The sequence below is a fragment of the Papio anubis genome, chromosome 17, assembly GCF_008728515.1.
Source record: "Papio anubis isolate 15944 chromosome 17, Panubis1.0, whole genome shotgun sequence".
Classification (NCBI taxonomy): Eukaryota; Metazoa; Chordata; class Mammalia; order Primates; family Cercopithecidae; genus Papio; species Papio anubis.
The window spans coordinates 71756157-71771981 of NC_044992.1; the positions used below are offsets into that span (position 1 = coordinate 71756157).

Below are 15825 nucleotides of genomic sequence, written 5' to 3' on the forward strand. Positions count from 1 at the left end.
CGCCATTCTCCTGCCTCAGCCTCCTGAGTAGCTGGGACTACAGGCGCCCGCCACCTCGCCCGGCTAATTTTTTTGTATTTTTTAGTAGAGACGGGGTTTCACCGTGTTAGCCAGGATGATCTCGATCTCCTGACCTCGTGATCCGCCCGTCTCGGCCTCCCAAAGTGCTGGGATTACAGGCTTGAGCCACCGCGCCCGGCCCAGAAAATGGATTCTTATTGCACCGATGCAAATAACTATATTGCCATAGGTTAAGAATACTCACAAGTAGTTTCCAAATTCTGGAGAGTCCAGGCAGAGAGAAACGAACATGCTCCAAATTTTGTTCACAACAGTATACCTTACTCAATTATTAAAGGCTGTAAATAGCTCAAAATAAGTTTCCTTGACTCTGAAAAACCAAACAAGGATCAGAAACATTTTAAGCAAAAAGGTTAAAAAGATTAGTTTTATGTTAGTTCAGTCCATTCTGTAAACTCTTGCTCTGCTTGATATTCATGAACATTTCAGCTCTTCATGAGTCTTGTACATTTTTTCTTTATTCCAATGTCACAATCTTCAAAGTTATTAGAAACCTGCATTTGAGAGCACTTGTCAAAGTCCTATAACTCATTATAAACCATCTTTTGAAAAGGATCAAAGCAGCCAGGTGCAGTGACTCACACCTGTAATCCCAGCACTTTGAGAGGCCAAGGCGGGTGGATAACCTGAGGTCAGGAGTTTGAGACCAGCCTGGCCAATATTACAAAATCCCATCTCTAATAAAAATACAAAAATTAGCCAGGTGTGGTGACAGGCACCTGTAATCCCAGGTACTCAGGAGGCTGAGGCAGGAGAATCACTTGAACCCAGGAGGTGGAGGTTGCAGTGAGCCAGGATTGTGCCACTGCACTCCAGCCTGGATAACAAGATTAAACTCCATCTCAAAAAAAGAAAAAGATCAAAGCAAGACAACAATTGTTTGCAAATGACAAAATGTCTAGGGTGGTTACAGTCCAGAACATGACTGACAAAGAAATTTGGTAATTTCTGTGGTTTATAATAACTTAACGTAACCTTAATTAAGATTGATAGCATATACTCAGACATTAGAATTTTAGACATTCCATATAATTTTAGAACATAATATTATCACTAAAATATAACCTAAAGAAGATTAGACATCACTTTTGAATCCCATGTAACTAAACATGTCAAATAATCCTGTCTACCTCTCTTTTGGATGCTCCAGGGGCCCTCTGTAGCATCCAAAAGCTAGGGGGTCAGGAAAGACAATTTTGAAACTGAAGTTTGATTTGGGGAAGACTGTTAAATATGTTAGAGGTTCAAAGCACTTAATGCTATGAGATAGAATTCCAGATTACCACAAGTCATTTATTTTAGCCAAAATGATGACTCAAAAAATTTAAAACAAAGCAAAAACCTTTACTCATTCAGAGGAAGATTTAGCTTTCCTATCTGTCTTTAATATTACATAAAAATCCTGCTCTAGAGAAGAAAGCCAAATTTCACCCTTGCATTATTCTACTATTAATGTCAACCCAAATTTTTTTAAATGAAACCTTATAGATTAATTATATCCAGTATTTTTTTTTTTTTTGGAGATGGAATTTCACTCTTGTTTCCCAGACTGGAGTGCAATGGTGTGATCTTGGCTCACCACAACCTCTGCCTCCCAGGTTCAAGTGATTCTCCTGCCTCAACCTCCCAAGTAGCTGAGATTACAGGCGCCCACCACCATGCCCAGCTAAGTTTTGTATTTTTAGTAGAGATGGGGTTTCACCATGTTGGCCAGGCAGGTCTTGAACTCCAGACCTCAGGTGATCCACCTGCCTTGGCTTCCCAATGTGCTGGGATTACAGGTGTGAGCCACCATGCCAGGCCAATTGTATCCAGTCTTAACCAGTTTGACCATGAAGTGAGATTCTTGTAAACCTTTTAGAACCCTTTACAAATTTTTGTTAAAAAATGCATTCATGCCTTAAGAAAACCTTGTTGTGCTTTTATTTCAATGTTCAATTTATGGAAAAACCATATAATACCTTTTTGAAGTTAGTTAGTATGTTCACACACAGAATTTCTTTTGCAAGATTAGTTTGTACAAACCTTCCACCAATGATCCTTTAACCCAAGGCAAAAATTTACATTGCCATGCCTTCTTACAATCTTTTATTAAAAGCATATTTTACTTTCCTTACACACCTTGCATGTAAATCTATTTTTAGTAGTCTCAATTACATGTTATAATGGCAACTCTTAGCAATTTTTTTTTTAGATGGGGTCTCGCTCTGTCACCCATGCTGGAGTACAGTGGCGCAATCTCGGCTCACTGCAAGCTCCCCCTCCCCGGGTTCATGCCATTCTCCTGCCTCAGCTTCCTGAGTAGCTGGGAGTACAGGTGCCCGCCACCACACCTGGCTAATTTTTTGTATTTCTAGTAGAGATGGGGTTTCACCATGTTAGCCAGGATGGTCTTGATCTCCTGACCTTGTGATCTGCCCACCTCAGCCTTCCAAAGTTCTGGGATTACAGGCATGAGCCACTGCGCCTGGCCAGCAATTTTTAACTTAAGTATAAAACCTGGTAAGTTGTTTTAATTATGTAGTAGGCACAGATAAAGTCTGAGTCCTTCCAACATAGTTATGGATGTGGTTAATTCCATATGTCCCCATGCCTTACCACGTTGTAAAGCAGACAAGTCAAACAGTTCTTAAAAGCCAAAGAAGCAGTTGATAGTTGAAACATTTAGCAAACCTAGTATCTAACCTACATGATTCAGCCCACGTATTTACATTTTGAAAACATTTGTATTTTACCAATGGTCTTTAAAACTGCCTTTATTTCTCAGTGATTAAAGTCACATGAACTAAAAGGCATCACAGTTTTTATTTTTCCTTCACAAATATTTGATCTAAGCATTTATTTAATTAGAGCCCTTTTTTATATTAGCATCACACACATAACACATATATGATTACACAGGCAGACAGAAGAAGATCCAGTAGTTGTAAGATTTTTCCTTTGCCAATCTCCTAATTGGATTATTGGCCTCAGGGTGGCGTCCTTCAAAAAACAGGGCTAGGAAAGCATACAGTTACTGGGGCCCAATAAACAGGTATAGCTGGAAGACAAAAACAGACATTGAGAGGAATCTATCTACTTTTAGTTCCTGGGTTTCCATTTGGAAAACAGGTTTTTGGTTTTTTTTAAATGGGAATAGGCCATTCCCATTAAACAGTTAACACCTCATTTTAGGAGATGGCATTGCAGATGAGCTTGTGACATGGTTTGGACATGTGTCCCTTCCAAATCTCATGTTGAAATATGACCTCCAGTGTTGGAGATGGGCTTAGTGAGAGGTGTTTGGATCATGGGGGCAGATCCCTCATAGGTGTCTTGGTGCTGTCCTTATCGTCCTGAGTGAGTTCTCATTCATTTGAAAGAGCCTGTGGCACCTCACCCCCTCTCTTACTCCCTCTCTCCATTTAAAATGTCTGCTCCCCCTTCACTTTCTGCCATGAGTAAAAGCTTCCTGAGGTCTCACCAAAAGTCAAGCAGATGCTGGTACCTTTCCTGTACAGCCTATAGTACTGTGAGCCGAATAAACCTCTTTTCTTTATAAATTACCCATTCTCAGGAATTCCTTTATTGCAATGAAAAACGGAGTAACACAGCTTGCAAAGAGAAGAAAGACAAAGATTTTGTTGGGGACAATCTATAAACCAGTTTCCTGAGAGTCTGAAACACAGTCAATTGAGGTGTCCAGATGTTAGATTCAAAGCATTGTTTGTTAAAGTGGAAGAAGGCAGTGGAAATCTGCCAAGTTTTTCTTTTCTGTATTACAAGGTATGTGTTGCGGGAAGTCAGGGACCCCGAATGGAGGGACCAGCTGAAGCCATGGCAGAAGAACATAAATTGTGAAGATTTCATGGATGTTTATTAGTTCCCCAAATGAATACTTCTATAATTTCTTATGCCTGTCTGTACTGCAATCTCTGAACATAAATTGTGAAGATTTCATGGACATTTATCAGTTCCCTAGTCAATACTCTTATAATTTCCTTTTTTTTTTTTTTTTTTTCTTTTTTTTTTTTTTGAGACGGAGTCTCGCTCTGTCGCCCGGGCTGGAGTGCAGTGGCCGGATCTCAGCTCACTGCAAGCTCCGCCTCCCGGGTTCACGCCATTCTCCGGCCTCAGCCTCCCGAGTAGCTGGGACTACAGACGCCTGCCACCTCGCCCGGCTAGTTTTTTGTATTTCTTAATAGAGACGGGGTTTCACCATGTTAGCCAGGATGGTCTCGATCTCCTGACCTCGTGATCCGCCCGTCTCGGCCTCCCAAAGTGCTGGGATTACAGGCTTGAGCCACCGCGCCCGGCCTCTTATAATTTCCTATACCTGTCTTTACTTTAATCTCTTAATCCTGTCATCTTCGTAAACTGAGGATGTATGTCGCCTCAGGATCCTGTGATGATTGCGTTAACTGCACATATTGTTTGTAAAATGTGTGTTTGAACAATATGAAATCTGGGCATCCTAAAAAAGAACAGGATAACAGCGATTTTCAGGGAACAAGGAAAATAACCATAAGGTCTGACTGCCTGTGGGGCCGGGCAGAACAGAGTCATATTTCTCTTCTTGCAGAAAACAAATAAGAGAAATATTGCTGAATTATTTTCCCAGCAAGGAATAACCCTAGGAAAGGAATATATTCCCCGGGGGAGGTCTATAAATGGCTGCTCTGGGAGTGTCTATCTTATGCGGTTGAAGATAAGGGATGAAATACGCCCTGGTCTCCTGCAGTGCCCTCAGACTTGCTAGGACGAGGAAATTCCAGCCTGGCGAACTGTAGTCAGACCAGTTGTCTGCTCTCAAACCACATTTCCTGTTAAGATGTTTGTCAAGACGATGCGTGCCCAGTGGGACATGGAACCTCATTGGTAATTCTAATTTCGCCCTAGCCTTGTGATCTTGTTCTGCCCTTCTGCCCTTGTGACCTTTTATTGCCCTTTGAAGCATGTGATCTTTGTGACTTACTCCTTGTTTGTACCACCCTCCCCTTTTGAAATCCCTAATAAAAACTTGCTGGTTTGGGCCGGGCGCGGTGGCTCAAGCCTGTAATCCCAGCACTTTGGGAGGCCGAGACGGGCGGATCACGAGGTCAGGAGATCGAGACCATCCTGGCTAACAGGGTGAAACCCCGTCTCTATTAAGAAATACAAAAAACTAGCCGGGCGAGGTGGCGGACGCCTGTAGTCCCAGCTACTCGGGAGGCTGAGGCTGGAGAATGGCGTGAACCCGGGAGGCGGAGCTTGCAGTGAGCTGAGATCCGGCCACTGCACTCCAGCCTGGGCGACAGAGCAAGACTCCGTCTCAAAAAAAAAAAAAAAAAAAACTTGCTGGTTTTGTGGCTCAAGGGGCATCACGGAATCTACCCATAGGTGATGTCACCCCTGGAGGCCCAGCTGTAAAATTTCTGTCTTTTGTACTCTTTCTCTTTATTTCTCAGATCAGCCGACATTTAGGGAAAATAAAAAAGAACCTATGTTGAAATATTGGGGGCTGGTTACCCCAATAGTATGAGCTTTAGCTTGCAAGGCCTCAGGGAAAATGTAGTAGCAATTTCATTCGGTCCACATCAGAAAGATGGAAGAAGATTTTGAAAATGTTAGTGTGGAGATTTGTAGCCAGATAAGAATAGAGGATTCAGCACAAATTGTAGAAAATAATAAAAACTGAAAAAACAATGGACAAGGCTAGACACTAATAAAAAGTGTACTGTAATATTCTTTCTTTCTTAAAAAAAACTATTGTAGGGAAGAGGTCTTGCTATGTCACCCAGGCTGGTATTGAACTTCTATCCCCACCCAGCCTATAGTTTTCTTTTGAAACATAATTTTTCTCTCTCCAGTTTCCCATTGTTATCAAGGATAAATCATAGTAAGACCAATATATATTGGCAAAATAAGTTTCAGTCTTATTACACTTGGCACGATTATTTGCATAAAGTATAGTAAAAATAGTGATTGGCCATATAGACTCTTTTAAGTTGCTTTTGCTGGAACTTTTTATAAGGTTAGACTATTTATTTAATCTCTCTGTCTTTCTCTCTTTTAGACAGAGTTTTACTCTGTCACCCAGGCTGGAGTGCAGTGGCACGATCTTGGCTCACTGCAACCTCCACCTCCCAGGCTCAAGCGATCCTCCCACCTCCACTTCCCGAGTAGCTGGACTACAGGCGCCCACCACCACACCTGGGTATTTTTTGTATTTTTGGTACAGACAGGGTTTTGCCATGTTGCTCAGACTGGTCTGAGCCTTATTTATTTATTTTGCCTGTACCTGGCCTTATTTATTTATTTTTGATGCAGGGTATCACTCTGTTGCCCAGGCTGGAGTGCAGTGATGTCATCATAGCTCACAATGACCTTGAACTCCTATGCTCAAGTGATCCTCCAACCTCAGTCTCCCAAGTAGCTTTGATGAAAGAAACATATGACTACGCTGGGCTTTTTTGTTGTTGTTGTTGTTGTTGTTTTGAGAGGTGGAGTCTCACTATGTTGCATAGTCTGGGTTTGAACTCCTGGCCTCAAGCAATCCTCCTTCCTTGATCTCCCAAAATACTGGGATTACAGGCTTGAGCCACCATGACTGGCCAAGGTCAGACTTTGTAAAAGCCTCCTGAACCAAGGCAGAGATTTATCTGTGCCTACAGATACCTGTATGAATTGGATGATTTCTTCTAGAGGTCTCAAAATATTTGAGATTCCTGGGCCTAATCAGAAAGTGACATTCTTTACTTAACAGGTCAGGAGCCTTGCAGGGGAACCATTGAGTCAAGGTACCAGACCAGTATTTTCAACTCTTTTTTTCAACTCTATAAGTTTTCCTCAAAACAGTCCAGTCATATCTAAAATATGCCATTCTAGTCAAAGCCTTGGTAGAATAATCAGTGTCTCCAACTGTTTCCTGTTATAAAAGACAACAGATTCTTACAGACCTTATGCAGATAACTATATTGCCATAAATTAGGAATACTCACAAATAGTTTTCAAACTTGGAGACATCAGATAAAGAGAAAGAAATATGCTTCAAATTTTGCTCACAAGAGTATACTTCACTCAATTGTTAAAAGCTATAAATAGCTCAAAAGAAAATAGTTTGTCAAATATCAAAGGTTTAAAACACTTCATATCACAAAATGGAATCACAGGTCACTGTAAAAAGGTCACTGAGCCAAAATGATAATTCAAATACTTCAAAAAGCAAAAATTATTTACTCTTTGATAGAGAGTTTCCTAAACAATCATAAAGCCTAGTAAATTCAGGCTGGGCATGGCGGCTCATGCCTGTAATCCCGGCACTTTGGGAGGCTGAGGTCAGTGGATCACCTGAGGTCAGGAGTTCAAGACCAGCCTGGGCAACATGACAAAACCCCATCTCTACTGAAATTACAAAAATTGGCCAAGCATAGTTGTGCATGTCTGTAATCTCAGCTACTCAGGAGGCTGAGGCAGGAGAATCACTTGGACCTGGGAGGTGGAGGTTGCAGTGAGCCAAGATCGTGCCACTGTACTCCAGCCTGGGTGACAGAGTGAGACTGCATCTCAAAAAAACCCAAACACCAAAAAACTAATAAATACAGCATGAGGTCACTGAATCTGTCTCTATCCCTCACCTATTTTGTTTTGTTTTTTGAAGTTTACTGAAAAGGTAAACAAAAATCTTGGACAATCTCTTATTACACAAAACTTTTGTTCCAAAAAGGAAACCAAAGTTTACATTTGCATTAGTGTTTTATTAATAATAAAGCTAATTTTAATAAAATTTTATAAACAAATCCATCCATTCTTAACCAGTTTGACCACAAGATTTTTATAAACCTTTTATAACCTTTGACAATTTTCCATTTTCTTTTTCAAATTTCTACATACATTTAGTTTTATTATCATTTTTAAATTCCCTCAATGTAAAACTTAACTAGGCAAAATTAGTATCCCTTTAATGAAAACTATAATGGTATGGCTTCTTATAACCTCCTTTACTAAAAAGACATTTTAGTCTCCTCATATATTTTGCATATAGAAATGGTTTTCTTGTATCTAGTAGTTTTATTTATTTATTTTTGAGATGGAGTCTCACTCTGTAGCCCAGGCTGGAGTTTTAATTACATAGATTAATTATGATGTGAACTCTTAGTAACACTTGTTTTTAGAGAAAAACTTGGAAGATCAGCAATTTTAATAATGTGCCAGATGCAGAGCGCAGGACAAAGGACAGTGCCTGCAGCTATGCCTCCCCATGGCTGAGGTGGGAGGATTGCTTGAGCCCAGGAAACAAAGATTGCAGTGAGCCAGGATCTCACCACTGAGCTCTCACCTGGGTGACAGAAAAAGACTCTGTTTCAAAAAAAAAAAAAAAAAAAAAAAAATAAGCAACAGTTTTATGACCTTAAAACATTTAGGTGACAGAATCTGACCAATAGACCATTAGACTTAGACAAAAATGTCTACGTTAAATTCTGAAGACATTTACTATCCTGTTTTACCAACACTTTAGAAACTGTATTTACCAAAGATTACTAGAGTCACCTGAACTAGAACTCATTTAAGTTAACGTTTCTATTTTTCTGATAAAATGTTTGATTTAAGTGCTTACCTTTTCCTTAAGCCAATTAATTAGAGCTCTTTCATGTATTTTGGTAGTGAAACATGACATACACGTGACATGTATAAACACATAGACATACAAACACACAAACAGAAACAGATCTTATACACTTACAAGATTGTTCATTTGCCATTTTTCAACTAGTTTCTCTCCCTTACTTCAGACTATTAATCTCTTGATTAACTGTTTCACGCCCAAAACAATTGTTAGGGAACTCTAAATTTTCATCTCCAAAAACATGACTTTAGCTGAAACAAGGTAGAAAATTTGTATCTCAAAGGCACAGAACTTAGATCTAAGCAAAGTCTCACTCTGTCGCCCAGGCTGGAGTGCAGTGGTGCAATCTCGGCTCACTGCAACCTCTGCCTCCCGGGTTCAAGTGATTCTCTTGCCTCAGCCTCCTGAGTAGCTGGGATTACAGGCAAATGCCACCACGCCCGGCTAATTTATTTATCTATTTATTTAGTTAGTTAGTTTTATTTTTTATTTTTTAGCAGAGACAGAGTTTTGCCATGTTGGCCAGGCTGGTCTCAAGCTCCTGATCTCTGCTGATCTGCCCACCTCGGCCTCCCAAAGTGCTGGGATTATATGCATGAGCCACCATGCCCAGCCTAAGCAAAGGTAAGGTTTGTTATGTGAACTGTGAGCGGTATCTTTCCCATCCTAAAAGTTCCTCCTGGTTTAGAGAGGAGATGCACTTGTAAATGGAGATTGCCTTTATAGATGTAAACTTCTTTTACAAAGAGTTTCAAAATAACCACCTATGTGTTAGAATGTTGCATTTTGGTTTTTAAACTTAGCTTGTTTCTTAATTAGATGACTAGATAAATTAGATTACCCTGAAGAGTAGAGCCCTTTAATGAGAAGGGGAAAGCAAACATGGAGTTTTTAAGGCCTAATCTTTAAATATGCATGAAGCAGGCACAGCTGGAAGGCAGAGCACAGATCCTCCAAAATCAAAGATCCCATTTTTACGCCAAATCCTGGGTCCCAGAAAGAAGAGAGAGGCGTGGGACTGGCCGGTGCAATGCTCCCACGGTGCATTTCATCTCAGCACGGGACTGGATGGGGCGATGCTCCCACGGTGTGTTTCATCTGAGCACGGGACTGGACGGTGTGGTCATCCCACGGTGCATTTCATCTCCTCGCGGGACTGGACGGTGCGATGCTCCCACAATGCATTTCACCTCAGCACGGGACTGGACGGCGCAATGCTCCCACAATGCATTTCACCTCAGCACGGGACTGGACGGCGCGATGCTCCCACAATGCATTTCACCTCAGCACGGGACTGGATGACGCGATGCTCCCACAGTGCATTTCATTTCGTCATGGAACTGGACAGTACAATGCCTCCACAGTGCATGTCATCTCAGTATGGGACTGGATGGTTCAATACCCCCACAGTGCGTGTCATCTCAGCCCGGGACTGCACAGCGCGATGCTCCCACAATGCATTTCATCTCAGCACGGGACTGGATGACGCAATGCTCCCACAGTGCATTTCATTTCGTCATGGAACTGGACAGTACAATACCCCCACAGTGCATGTCATCTCAGCCCGGGACTGCACAGCGCGATGCTCCCACGGTGCATTTCACCTCAGCACGGGACTGGATGACGCGATGCTCCTATGGTGCATTTCATTTTGTTCTGGGACTGGGCAGTACAATGCCTCCACAGTGCATTTCATCTCAGCCAAGGACTGGACTGTGTGATACCCGCACAATGCTTTTCATTTTGTCATGGGACGGGAAGGTGTGATGCCCCACGGTGCATTTCATTGTAAGGACATTCCCTGGAGGCTGGTGGGCAACCCAGAGCTCTAACTGAACAGTAAAGTAGGTTAGTTGCTGGCCACGTGCAGAGTCCAATTATTTAGAATGAGGTCTGGCACAAATAAGGTTATTTATTCCAAAGCTAGCTTGGGGAAGTGGCACAGGCATCTGTCTTGCCTTTAGCTGTCCCATTTTGCTTTTGGAACAGAAAGTAGGCACTTCTAAAAGACAGAGGAGGAAGTGAGCAGGGGCAGAAGTGGGTTCATGCTAGCTCCAGTGCCTTATCTATCAGGTGGTCGAGCTAGTGACTGCTGGCACTTTTGTCGGCAGGCCATTATCTCTCCAGGCCACCTCCTGATGAGGGAGTTCCATAGCAGGCATGCTTTGGTCTGTAAATCAACTGTTAATTCTCAAGGAGTTAGACGCACTTGCCAAGGGATCTCGAGGTACTGTCTGGTGAAGGAGGGGAGAAAAGGCTAGATTTGCATGTCTAAAGGGCTAAGTAGGAAGTCAGGAACTGGGAAAAGGAGAAAGAGAGGAAAAAATAATTAAACATCTTTTAGAAAAATGGGGGTACTCGGAAACAAAGCCAGTCATCCCAATCTGTGGCCAGCCTATCGCCCGGGGAGTCTTATCCCTTGGTGGGCTGTGCTTTGATAGCCTCTAGGTAATGCAGGCACACCTCAAAACTGGGGCTTAGCCTGACAGAGTTCTTGGCTTTGCTCGGAAAATAATTTAAGAGCAGGGCTAACCCACAGGGAGAGGCCAGAGTAGCAGTAAACAGCAGCAGGAGGAGGAGGAGCAGCAGCAGCAGGGGTAGCCACAGCTGCAACAAGGGAGCACTGGCTAGCCACATTTATACCTGGTCTTAATTATATGCTAATCAAGGGGTGGACTATTCTGAATTTTCTAGGAAAGAAGTGGGGAAGTTCTGGAACCATATAGGGTATTGTCATGGTATTTATAAGCTGTCATAGTGCTGTAAGGAAGGTCTTTATGCTGATGAATGGTGAGGGCAACTGGAGGTCACTTTTGTTTCCATCTGCTGGTCTCAGCTGTTTTTTTTTTTTTTTTTTTTTTTTAAGCTTGCTTTTTTTTTTTTTTTTTTTTTGAAATAGGGTCTCGCACCATTGCCCAGGCTGGAATACAGTGGTACAATCATGGCTTACTGCAGCCTTGACCCCCTGGGCTCAAGCGATCCTCCTGCCTTCGTCTCCCAAGTACCTGGGCCCACAGACACATGCCACCATGCTTGGCTAATTTTTTAGTTTTTTGTAGAGATGGGGTTCTCACTATGTTGCCCAGGGTGGTCTCAAACTTCTGGGCTCAAGTGATCCTCCTGCTGCAGCTTCCCAAAATTCTGGGGTTATAGGCGTGAGCCGCTGTACCCAACTTGCATCCTGCTTTGACCAGCAGGGCCATTACCGGTGCTCAGAAAACAAATCTGGCTGATTTCCCACCTCACTGGTGCCCCAGACCATGCTTTTTGTCACCCCCTGTAGTAATAACCATTTTCTGTAAGCAACTGCCATCAGCCACCTCTAAAACTGTATCTCTTGCCTAGCCATTACGCAAACCACGGTCAAGTTTTCTCACAATACTGGGTAATTTTTGGTATCCCCGAAAAGCCAAAGAGATCAGGTAATACCATGCAAAAGAGGGCAGAGCTTTAGACCTCAGAAGACTCTGCATGTGATGCTTGAAACTCCACAAGGAAAGCAGAAGGCCTCCAACAAACGGTGAGTGGCATCTTTTTTTTTTTTCTGAGTTCCTTCAGGGCTTTGGGTCATTAGAAATCTCTGAATCTCTTTACATGGTACTGAATATGGCAGCAGAAGCCGGAGTGGGGCGGAGTAAAAGTATATGGGAGAACCATTATTTTAAAATGAAGTGAACAGGCCGGGCGCGGTGGCTCAAGCCTGTAATCCCAGCACTTTGGGAGGCCGAGACGGGCGGATCATGAGGTCAGGAGATCGAGACCATCCTGGCTAATACGGTGAAACCCCGTCTCTACTAAAAAATACAAAAAACTAGCCGGGCGAAGTGGCGGGTGCCTGTAGTCCCAGCTACTCGGGAGGCTGAGGCAGGAGAATGGCGTGAACCCGGGAGGCGGAGCTTGCAGTGAGCTGAGATCCGGCCACTGCACTCCAGCCTGGGTGACAGAGCAAGACTCCGTCTCAAAAAAAAAAAAAAAAGAAAAAAATAAAATGAAGTGAACAGAGGTGTCACAGGCGTTCGAACCAGAGTGACTCCATCTTGAACAGGGTCTGGGTAAAATAAGGCTGAGGGGCTGAGGCCCACTGGGCTGCATTCCCAGGAGGTTAGGCATTCTTAGTCACAGGATGAGATAGGAGGTTGGTACAAAATATAGGTCACAAAGACCTTACTGATAGAACAGGATGCGATAAAGAAGCCAGCCAAAACCCACCAAAACCAGGAGGGTGATGAAAGTGACCTCTGGCTGTCCTCACTGTTCATTATATGCTGATTATAATGTGTTAGCATGCAAAATCACACTCCTACCAGCGCCATGACGGTTCACAAATGCCATGGCAATGTCAGGAAGTTACCCTGTGTGGTCTAAAAAGAGAAGGAATGCTCACGCCTATAATCCCAGCACTTTGGGAGGCCGAGGTAGGCAGATTACCTGAGGTCAGGAGTTTGAGACCAGCCTGGCCAACATGGTGAAACCTGTCTCTACTAAAAATACAAAAATTAGCCGGGCATGGTGGCAGGTGCCTATAATTCCAGCTACTCTGGAGCCTGAGGCAGGAGAATTGCTTGAGCCTGGGAGGTAGAGGTTGCAGTGAGCCGGGATCGTGCTACTGCACTCCAGCATGGCCGACAGAGCGAGACTCTGTCTCAAAAAAAAAAAAAAAAAAAAAAAAAGCGGGAAGGAATTGGCCGGGCACAGTGGCTCACGCCTGTAATCCCAGCACTTTGGGAGGCCGAGGTGGGTGAATCACTTGAGGTCAAGAGTTTGAGACCAGCCTGGCCAACATGGTGAAACCACGTCTCTACCAAAAATATAAAAATTAGCCAAGCATGGTGGTGCATGCCTTTAATCCCAGCCACGCTGGAGGCTGAGGCACGAGAATTGCTTCAACCCAGGAGGCGGAGGTTGCAGTGAGCTGAGATTGCACCACTGCACTCCAGCCTGGTTGACAGAGTGAGACGCTGTCCCTCCCTCCCCCAACCAAAATCCTTTCAAATCTCTTTTTTTTTTTTTTGAGACGGAGTCTCGCTCTGTCACCCAGGCTGGAGTGCTGTGGCCCGATCTCAGCTCACTGCAAGCTCCGCCTCCCGGGTTCCCGCCATTCTCCTGCCTCAGCCTCCCGAGTAGCCGGGACTACAGGCGCCCGCCACCTCGCCCGGCTAGTTTTTTTTTTTGTATTTTTTTTTTTTTAGTAGAGACGGGGTTTCACCGTGTTAGCCAGGATGGTCTCGATCTCCTGACCTCATGATCCGCCCGTCTCGGCCTCCCAAAGTGCTGGGATTACAGGCTTGAGCCACCGCGCCCGGCCTTCAAATCTCTTGTTACCAGATTTTAGCTGGACCAAACAGCTGATAAGTCTTTTTGTATAAGACCCAGAATCCTCCCAAAGACAGCTCAAAGAAAGTGAAGTTTCAATAGCCACAAATGGAATCTAACTCACATTTCTGTTCAGCCGTATTCTCTAGGGTCTCAGCTTCTCAGCTGACCACCTGCACACAAGGGCCCAAAAGCCCTGTGTCCCAAAGACAGAAGAAGGCAGGAAATCAAAAGCTGTTCATGGAAGGGATTAGGATCAATAAATGGAAACCAGTAGGGACTGATTCCCTGATCAGGAAGCAAACCCAAGCCGCAGTGAGAATTTTAAATACCAGACTCCAAAATAGAGTAGCTTCCGTTGTTAATCCCACATGGAATCCAAAGTGTGCAGTTTGCTTGTTTTGTCTTGTTCTGTCACCCAGGCTGGAGTGCTGTGGCCGGATCTCAGCTCACTGCAAGCTCCGCCTCCCGGGTTCCCGCCATTCTCCTGCCTCAGCCTCCGGAGTAGCTGGGACTACAGGCGCCCGCCACCTCGCCCGGCTAGTTTTTTTGTATTTTTTAGTAGAGACGGGGTTTCACCATGTTCGCCAGGATGGTCTCGATCTCCTGACCTTGTGATCCGCCCGTCTCGGCCTCCCAAAGTGCTGGGATTACAGGCTTGAGCCACCGCGCCCGGCGTTTTAATTTTTTAAGAGATAGGGTCTCACTGAGTAGCCCGAGCTGGAGTGCAGTAGTGCAATTATAGCTCACTGCAGCCTCAACCTCATGGGCTCAAGCGAAACGCCTCATCTTGTCTTTAACCTCAAAACTGCCCATTATCATTCCTGGACTTGTGCCAAGCTAACTTTGGGAGACATTTAGTTTATAGTTTAAATGATAATAGCCCTTCTCCAAAACTGAACTGCCATCATAAGGCTAATTTAAAGACTACCAAGTTAGGAGGATGAGAGGAGCCTGAGTTCTGCTGACGTGTACACATAAACCTAAGATTGGCCTTCTGAGATGTCTTTTCAGGATTTTGCTTTTTTTTTTTTTTTAGGTGGAGTTTTGCTCTTGTCGCCCAGGGTGGAGTGCAGTAGCCCAACCTCAGCTCACTGCAACCTCCACCTCCCAGGTTCAAGTGATTCTCCTGCCTCAGTCTCCAGAGTAGCTGGGATTACAGGTGCGTGCCACCACGCCTGGCTAATTTTTTTTGTTTGTTTGTATTTTTAGTAGAGATGGGGTTTCACCACGTTGGCCAAGATGTTCTTGGTCTCCCGACCTTGTGATCTGCCTGCCTTGGCCTCCCAAAGTGTTGGGATTACAGGTGTGAGCCACTGCGCCCAGCCAGGGTTTTGCATTTCTGACAGCTGATAGTTCCACCCGAACCTGCCAATGTGTCCTATGGCCTCACCCAGAACAAGACTGTCACCTCTGTCATTGCATCTGCAACCAACCAGCAGCACTCATTCCCAGGCCCCCCAAACTATCCTTGAAAAATCTCCTAGCCTCTGAATTCTGGGGAGGCTGGTTTGAGTAATAATAAAACTCCAGTCTCCTGTTCAGCCAGCTCTGCATGAATTAAACTCTCTCTCTATTGCAATTCCCCTGTCTTGATAAATTGGCTCTTTCTGGGAAGTGGGATAAATGAACCCACTGCACGGTTATAATAGCAGCACTCACAGGAGCCCGGTGGCCATGAACAGACAAATGAATCAACAAAGCTTGGCATTCACACGGTGGAATATGATATGGCCACATCCGGGATGAGGCACTGACACAGGCTATGACACGGAGAAGCCTCAAAACCTCATGTGGAGGGAAAGACACCAATGCAAGAGGTCACGTATTGCACAACTCCATGTATA

General features: G+C 44.0%; 1 long non-coding RNA gene across 1 annotated transcript; it reads left to right on the top strand.

Annotated features, from left to right (window-relative positions):
- Positions 1–9237: 9237 nt before the first annotated feature.
- On the top strand, positions 9238–10526 carry LOC108582726. Its single transcript, XR_002517825.2, has 2 exons — positions 9238–9289; positions 9587–10526. It is a non-coding gene; the product is annotated as an uncharacterized LOC108582726 (long non-coding RNA).
- The last annotated feature ends 5299 nt before the right edge of the window (positions 10527–15825 follow it).